This window comes from Gracilinanus agilis, chromosome 2 (genome assembly GCF_016433145.1).
Source record: "Gracilinanus agilis isolate LMUSP501 chromosome 2, AgileGrace, whole genome shotgun sequence".
NCBI lineage: Eukaryota > Metazoa > Chordata > Mammalia > Didelphimorphia > Didelphidae > Gracilinanus > Gracilinanus agilis.
This window is the reverse complement of record NC_058131.1, coordinates 383,903,352-383,912,347: the sequence shown is the minus strand read 5'-3', so window position 1 is coordinate 383,912,347 and position 8,996 is coordinate 383,903,352. Positions and strand designations below refer to the sequence as shown.

Sequence of the window (8,996 nt, the reverse complement as noted above, 5' to 3'; positions counted from 1 at the left end):
CCAGTGGAATTGCTCGTTGGCTTCGGGAGAGGGTGGGCAGAGAAGAGGGAAAGAACATGAATCATGTAACCATGGAAAAATATTCTAAATTAATTGATTAAACAAAATTGTTCAAATCACACACAAAAAAAGAATATATGCATAGAAATTACTGTCATAAGATTAGGCCTGATATTGTCCCTTTAAGGGAGGCTATAAGCTTAATAGAACATACCCATGAGGTCATTTTTCTAATTGACAACAAACTTGAAATCATATTCTGCCCTTTCTAGGTCCAGGAAGACCATCAGAAATCAAATAAGAACCTCACTGTCAGAAGGGCATTTTGGAGCACTTCCTCTACCTCTGAATGGCCCCATGTCTTCACTCCCCAACACAGTGCTGCCCTTAGGTGATTTAGACCCTATGTTTGTGAATATACCTGAGTTGGATGTTAGCTCTCATTTTCTTCTCATTCCTTCCTTCTTTTCTCCATTGCTTGCAATAAAGCTTTGCATTGAACTGATTCCCATTGTTTTACATGTTGTTCTTAGCACCTAAACTCATTAAAGGGTTGCCTTCCCCAATGTTTCTGGCTGGCCCATGAGCCTTTCTTAGACATAAACTGAGTACCCAGACAAGGACTTGACCTATTGTCAGCCACATTTCCACTAAGAGTATGGCACTGTGATTCCCTTTGTAGAAAACAAAGGTCAATAGGGGAAGCTTACATCCTCCCATTTCTTATGCCAAAAGACTGTCACAAAACACAGTTGCATAGCCCTTTCAGGTTTATAAAATGCTTTATGTATATCATGGCACCTAATCCTAACATCCCTGTGACATAAATGCTATTTTTATTCTCACTTTAAAGATGAGGAAACTGAGGTTAAGAGATTTGCTCAGGTCACAGGTAGTCAATGTTTGATGCAGGATTCAAACTTAGGTCTGGGACCCAATGCATTATACCACCTAACTATTTCAGATTACCAACTCTCTTGGTAACTGTGATAAAGTAAAAATATAGGTCATGGGAGCTGAGACAAAGCCAAGGTCTTTGAGAGGTAAGTGCTTTAGATATTATTATTATTTCTTATTTATGGATAAGAAAACTGAGGCTCAATTAAATGATTCATCCATAAGAGCCTAGTTGTAAAAAGGAAACTACCAACAAAAAAGCATATTATATAATAAACCACCAATCAAAAATAAGGTGAAGTTAAACCCATAAAGTTCCACTGAAGGCCCCAAACATCAAACGATTACTGTGTTAGCACTGATCAGATTCCTGAATTCCTCAAACTTTCATTTTTATCCCTATTCAATTTTCTCCAGATAGCTATTAAATCTAACTTTTCTAAAATTTCATTCACTTCCCTTACTTCTTTCTTATTTATTTTTTTGGTTAGATTTATCTAGTTCTGATAGGGGAAGGTTGAGGTCCACCACCAGTATAGTTTTACTATCTATTTTCTCCTTAAACTCCTTTAGTTTCTCCATTAAAAATCTGGTTGCTATATCATTTGATGCATATATGTTAGTACTGATATTTCTTCACTGTCTATACCACCTTTAATCAAAATGTAATTACCTTCCTTGTCTCTTTTAATTAGATCTATTTTTGCTTTAGCTTTGTCTGAGATCATAATTGCTACTCCTGCTCTTTTTGTCTCAGTTGAGGCCCAATAGATTCTGCTCCAGACTCTTACCTTTACTCTGTGTGTATCTACCTGCCTCAAATGTGTTGGATTCTTGTTTTTAATCCACTCTGCTATCTGTTTCCTTTTTATGGATAAGTTCATCCCATTTCTTTTCACAGTTATGATTATAATCTCTGCATTCCCCTCCATCTTGATTTCCTCTTTTAATCCTGCCCTTTCCCCTGCCACTCTTTCCTCCTCAAACTTTCGAAAGGAGATTTGAGTATCCCTTACTGGCTAAGAAATAGCGCTGATTGATGGAAGACTGTCACCTGTAAGAATTAATTTAAGGGACTGGTCCTTAGAATTAGTAATTTTATCAAATCAAAACTAGTAGAAGAAAAGATAGAAAAATAGGAGGAAGAAACATATTTAACTTACTGATACATTATCTTGCTAAATCTATGGCCACCATTTTGGATCCCCTCCTCATCATACCAACACTGAGGAAAGAAGTCCACAGGAAAAACAGAAGTCCCAAACTCTTGCTTCAGTCCTACCTTAGTTTATCAAGCCTATTCTCTGCCCACTAACTCACACATGACATCTCTGGAACCAAGCATGGTTTTCTAATTTGCCTGGGCCACCCATGAGAGCAGTCCAGGGGGGTATTGCAGGGAAGATCATCCTGCCTTCCTGGTCTGGTCTTCTTGATTCCCCTGTTCCATTTTTCTGGCTGTTCTACCCTCATGACTAAATGTATCCAATAGTTTACCTCATATAGTCCTGGCTTCCCGGTTTGGCAGGAGATGAGGTCAAGTGTGTGGCCACAGAAAAGTAAATTTCCTTCATACACACAACTCCTCAGAAGAAGGGGAACCTTGTTGTGAACAATAGTATGAAATATCTTTATAAAAGTTGGTCCTTTAGGAAATGTTGGTGATTCATTCCTAGACGGTAATGTTTGCATTGTTTATATTAAAGAAAGCAGTGATAAAGTATGATTAAATATAAGGGATTAGTGTGCCATCAGCCCTCACCTGGATCTATCAGAGAGGAAAAAATAGCTTATAAATCTTCGCCTTAGTCCAGAGTATGGGGGACCATGACAAAGAATCCCCTGCTCTGAAGAAGTGAATGCTACAGCTTTTTGGAGCCCCAGGTGGAGTGGGTGAAAGATATACACCAAAGGGAGAGAGATGAGCAGCCCTGAATATCTCATACATCCCAAAGGAGAAGGGAAAGAGATGAAAGAAAGAGATGAAGTTTTGATTCAAAGATAGTACAGTAACCTGGACTCTCTTCCCTGGCATAAAAGTCATACATGACAAGGTACATGATAATTAATTAAGCTTTGAATAGCAATTCAGCCCAGTTCCCGTAGACCCAAGAAGTAAGACATTTATGAAGAGCAGCTACTTTTATTTTTTTTAATCTTTTAAAAAATCCTTACCTTCTATCTTAGAATAAATATTTTGTATTGGTTCCAAGACAGAAGAGCAGTTAGGACAAGGCAATGGGAATTAACTGACTTTCCCAGGATCAGACAGTCAGGAAGTGTCTGAGTCCAGATTTGAATCTAGGATGTCCCCTCACTAGACCTAGCTCTCAATACACTGAGCCACCTAGCTGCCCCAAAGTGAGCCACTTTTAGTTTAAATCAAATAAAGGTATACTTTTGACCAAAAGGCCTGCAACATGGATTACCTGCTACAGTTTCTGGAAACACTGTTGTGGTGTAGTAAAAAAAAAGAGGACTTAAAGTCAGGGTTCAGATTTTACCTTCCAAGTGCACTAGTCATATTGGTAATGTGCAAGTTACTAAACTTCTCTAAGCCTTAATTTCCTATTCTACAAAATTGATGTAATAAAATACATATCTATGATGCTACCTGACAAGGCTGTTGTGAAGATCAGATTGAGATGTTTGTAAAGAACTTTCTAAACTTCTAAAATGCTTATATGAATGTTTGCTATTATTGCTTGAAACTTCAAGCAAGTCAATTTTATTTTTGTTGTTTACTTTTGTTTTAGTATCTTTACAAGGATGGAAAGGAGACCTGAGTGCCTGCAGCAGAATGTTTAGCACAGCCACAAACTTCCACCAAAGAAGAGAAGGAAAAGAGAGAAACAAAAGAACCAACCGGTATGACAGATTGCCAAAGGCACGGATGGCTGGGCTAAGAGCTTGAACAAACAAAAAGAAACCATCAAAAATAGCTTCCAGCCTGTCAATTCCTTGAGGGAAGAAGAGAGGAGAGAATCTGCAGTGGCAGATGCTGGCTTTACTCTCTTTGAGAAGAAGGGAACTTTGGCTGAAAGACAACAACTTTTTCCAGAGCTGGTGAAAAACTGAGAGGAGGAAAAACCCACTCCAACATGGTCAAGTTGCTGCTTTTAATGGTGGTAGTGATAATGGTGTAGAATCAATGGAAAGAATTAAAAGTAAAGAAGAAAAATTGACTGTTGGAAGAAAAGACCCTGTCATTCTGTGGAAAGCAATTTCCCAAAGAAAATAATTTTATTAGACATCAACTCTCAGATTTACATAAGGAAAACATGGATATCAACAATCTAAACCAAGGGTCGGCAACTTTTTTGGCCGTGAGAGCCATAAACACCACATTTTTTAAAATGTAATTTCGTGAGAGCCGTACAGTGCTCACAGTGCGCACTCCTGTAACAGCACCTGAAAAAAAATTGACTTTATGGCTCCTGCAGAAAGAGCCATATCTGGCCCTCAAAAGAGCCAGATATGGCCCGAGAGCCATATGTTGCCAACCCCTGATCTAGACCATTGGAGCAATAACTAGAGACTTTGAAACTTAATAGAGAAAGAGAGATGAAGGACTGAGAGCAAACTATAGAAAGATGGGAGAACTATGGAATCCTGGAACCTCAGGAACCCACACAAGGAAAATAATTTGAGGTTGGCACTATTAATTATGAACAGCCTATTAAAGATGGCATTGACCATAGTAATAGTCACAACAAAATGCTATAGGCTAGAGGATGATGGGAAGTTTTAGTTTGGGGAATGAAGTGTCAAAGCATCACAGGCCCCAGTGAGGATAAATTATGAATGAAAGGAGCTGGCTTGGCAGTAATGGCAATTCTTACTGTGTATGAGCTGCAAATCTATACAAGGATGCTGTCTGGAAAGTCATATTTACTCAGTTCATTAAGACAGAATGAGAAGCACAAACTTATTCAACCCATTTTCTTTACTAATAGCTGGCAAAGAACTCCACACTTCCTTCTAATCAATAGACTTAACACTTGTATTCTTAATAGTTTAATGCTTTAAGGCAAATCATTTCATTCCCTTAGGAATTTTTCTTCCTCCTCAAATATTTTCCTATATGTGGATTTTGTGGGAAATAGCCTTCCTTTGTGCTGAAGGGATCATGGGCAGATTCTAGGGGATTCTACATCTTTAATATATCTTGTTGTATATTGCTATAATTTATTGCATGTTATGTTGTGCAGGCTCTCTTGTGGTATAATATGTTCCTCTAGTCTACTGTAAATGTTGAGAGGTATTATTAGGTGTTGACATTGACTTCTTTGTGTTCTGTTGTGCTCTCTCATTTTTGCCTTGTGTATATTTTTGTAAAATATGTCTTTGTACAGACTTTAACTTATACTTTTTACGACAAATTCAAAGAGGGATTTTTAAAAAACAGTTCAAAATCAACTCACAGATCAACTGAATCTGACAGTGTATGCTATATGTTGCAGCCATACATTCCCCTCAGGTAGCTAGGTGGGGCAGTGAATGGAGTACCAGGGCTGGAGTCAAGAACTCATCTTCCTGAGTTCAAATCTGGCCTCAGACACTTAATGGCTGTGTTACCCTGGACAAGTCCCTTAACTGTTTGCCTCTGCAAAATGAGCTAGAAAAGGAAATGGCAACCCACTCCAGTATCTTTGCCAAGAAAACCCCAAATGGAGTCACTCAGAGTCAGACACTGCTTGAACAACAAGATTTCACTTGTCTCTTCAAGGAAGGAAGAGGGTTGCATTTTCTTCTCAGGCACCAGTCTGAATATGTCTTATCTACACTGGGGGGGGGGGGGGGAGGGAATTGGGGAGATGTATAGATGTGTAGATGACACTGTGGTTTTGAGCAAGTTTAGTCTCTCTAGGTCTCATTTGTTAAGAATAATGGGAGCTGTGATGCAGAGTGAAAGGAGCAGAGCCAGAAGAACACTGTACACAGAGACTGATAACACTGTGGTAAAATCGAATGTAATGGACTTCTGTACTAGCAACAATGCAATGTCAGGACAATTCTGAGGGATTTATGGAAAAGATGCTACCCACATTCAGAGGAAGAACTACAGGAGTGGAAACACAGAAGAAAAGCAACTGCTTGAACACATAGGTTGAGGCGGACATGATTGGGGATGTAGACTGGAAAGGACCACACCAATGCAACTATCAACAATTTGGAAATAGGTCTTGATCAATGACATATGTTAAAACCAGTGGAAATACACATCTGCCATGGGGGGGGGGAATGGGGGGGGTGAAGGGGAAAGTAAGAGCATGAATCATGTAACCATGTTAACTTTTCAAAAAAAATAAATATTAATAAATGTTTTTTTAAAAAAAAGAATAATGGGAGCTGGATTTGTTAACCTTTGTGATCCCTTCTTTATCTATGTTGTATCTGGGATTCAGTCAGTCGATCAAATTGAAGCATAATGTCAACCAATAAGAGTTGTTAAAAAGCAGTTAGCTCCCGTGATTTCGCCCTCTCAGCAGATACCACAAAAAAAAAGAAAAAAAAAGAAAAAAAGAAACACCAACATTTCGGTAACCCGGGGGGAAGGGAATGGGGAGTGGAGTAGATGTCACAAAACTACGAAATACACTGTGACTAATGTTGGAAATTGGGGAAATCATATTAGCTAAAATATTTTGGTGCTTCTGGTTTTATGACCTGGGTGGTGTCATATAACGTAAAGCTAGAGCGTCTAGTTCAAAACCATTCCCCGCTCTCATGTCTGCAAAGCTTTTTACAAACCTCTAAGTTATTTCTGTGTTGGCTATTATTATGTTCTTGCTCTATGGTCCTGGGTAAGAGGTTTTCCCCCTTGGAGTTTGTTTCCTCCTCTGTAAAGTGGAAATGGAGAAGTGAGATCTTCGTAAATAGCTGAGGGCTCTCTTGAAGGGTCCTCGGAGCTGCCCCACTTCAACTCCCGGTGGGGAACCAGACCCTGGGTTAGTCACGCGGAGCTAGGGGGAACGGAGAGGAACGTTCCTTTTCTACACCGGGTCCAAATGTAATTGCAGTTGAGCCCAAGATTGAATATCTTGTGCATACTTTTAAAAAATTGTTTTAAACCCACAAGCAACCGGCGTGTAACCCCTCCTCTCCTCAACTCTAGAATCCCCTGTAACCCTGAATGTAAGGTGCAGAATACAGAACTACATTGTATATGCGACGCAAGAAAAAACAAAAAGACTAAATGAAAAGATATTATAGGTAATTGTCTACCGAATAAGGATAAGTCTGGGAGGAATCCTCCTTCGAGGGCGCTGCGATGGCCGAGTGGTTAAGGCGTTGGACTTGAAATCCAATGGGGTCTCCCCGCGCAGGTTCGAACCCTGCTCGCAGCGGTGTAAAAGTTGTATTTTACACTCCCCTCAAAAATGAAGGTCACCGCGGAAACAAGGCTTCTCACTTTGCAAGAAGACCTGCTTGCTCTCTGAGCGGCCACTTAAGTGCAAAGATGAATTTGTGGTGATCGCAGTGAACTGGTACCTCCTGCATCTCCTTCGATACTCCGAAGGGGGGGTACTTGGAAGGCAACTTGTGTACGATACTCGTGACTTTGCAGTGGCGAGACACAGCGAAGATGTAATAAAAGAGCTTGAGGGTAGCCTGGGTACCCTTGGTACTTCGGTATTTCCGTTCTCTTAGTGTTTCCCCTCATACATAGCTAGTTAAAAAGAAAAAAAAAAAAAAGTTTATGCCAAGCCGCAAAGGGACGTGCACTGGGGACAGGGGAAAGGAGGAAATGGAGGTGGCACGGACGTCTGGCGTCGGGGTAAGCCCAGCACAGGATTGAGAAGAAAAGAAATACAGGTACTAGAAGAGCTTGAGAGCAGCTGCGTGTCTCTGGTACTTTGGAATCTCCACTCTCTAAGTGTTTCCCCTCATACATAGCTGGTTAAACAGGAAAAAAAAAGGTTATGCCAAGCCGTAAAGGGATATGCACTGGGAACTGAGGAAAGGAGGAAATGGAGGTGGCACGGACGTCTGGCGTCGGTAAACCAAGTGGGAGGAGAGGAAAAGAAATAAAGGGGCGCAGTTCCCAAAGCAACAAGCAGCAAAGCAAAAGTTCTGTGAGCTGCTGTTATTTTTTTATTAGTAGGGGATATTGTGGAAGGCTCAAGACTTGCAGAGAACCATAGTAACTTAAACTGGTCTAGCTCCCGGTCACTTCTTTTGCAAAATAAGTCCATGTAGGTTAAGCAGCGAGGAAGGATCCTCTAGTGCCCCTTTAAAGATATTTCTCAGTTTTCTCCATTAGAGATGGATTAGGAAAGGCTCCACCCCCTGCTCCAACTATCGCCCATTTTCTCTTTCCTCTCCTTTTGAGGTTCGTATCCCCAGAGTGTGACACATTTACAAGTAGCTGAGAATTGAAAGGTTGGCTTTCCCAAGCGGATTTGTGCGGCAATACAGGAAGGCACTGGGATTTCCTCCAGGACTAGATAGTCTGTGACTTTAGTTGAGGGAGTTTGCTTGCTTGGCCTGGGTCATAAGGACTTGGCTAGCAAGCGTCAAGGACAGATTCTGAACAGATTCACAGTATGACACTCTATTCTCCGAAACTAATCTGCTGCCAGGTGCTACAGCAAAATGAAAAGCTTAATAGTAACAAAAAATGTAGAGAGGAGGTCCAGAGTTGAACTAGTTAGTCTCAGCTATTTGTCTTCTATGCCCTTGATACTATAGATACTCTTTGGTAATGACTCACATTTTTATAATTAAAAGCTTTAAGGTTTTCTCACAAAAATTCTCCAGTTGATGGCATAGAGCTTTTTATCCCCATTTTACAGATATAGAAGTAGACTCAAAGAAGTTGAATTCATTTCAAGGATATATTGAACACATACTATGCCTCAGACACTAAGCTAGTCACTGGATGATTCAGACAAAATTAAACACTCGTCCACTTCTTTTTTTTTTTTTTTTTTTTTTTTTTTTTTTTTTTTTTTTTTAACCCTTACCTTCCGTCTTGGAGTGAATACTGTGTATTGGCCCCAAGGCAGAAGATTGGTATGGTAAGGGTAGGCAATGGGGGTCAAGTGACTTGCCCAGGGTCACACAGCTGGGAAGTGTCTGAGGCCAGATTTGAA

At 40.2% G+C, this 8,996-nt stretch overlaps 1 non-coding gene across 1 annotated transcript; it reads left to right on the top strand.

Moving 5' to 3' along the window:
- Positions 1-7,165: 7,165 nt before the first annotated feature.
- TRNAS-UGA lies at positions 7,166-7,247 on the top strand. The gene has a single exon. It is a non-coding gene; the product is annotated as a tRNA-Ser (tRNA).
- The last annotated feature ends 1,749 nt before the right edge of the window (positions 7,248-8,996 follow it).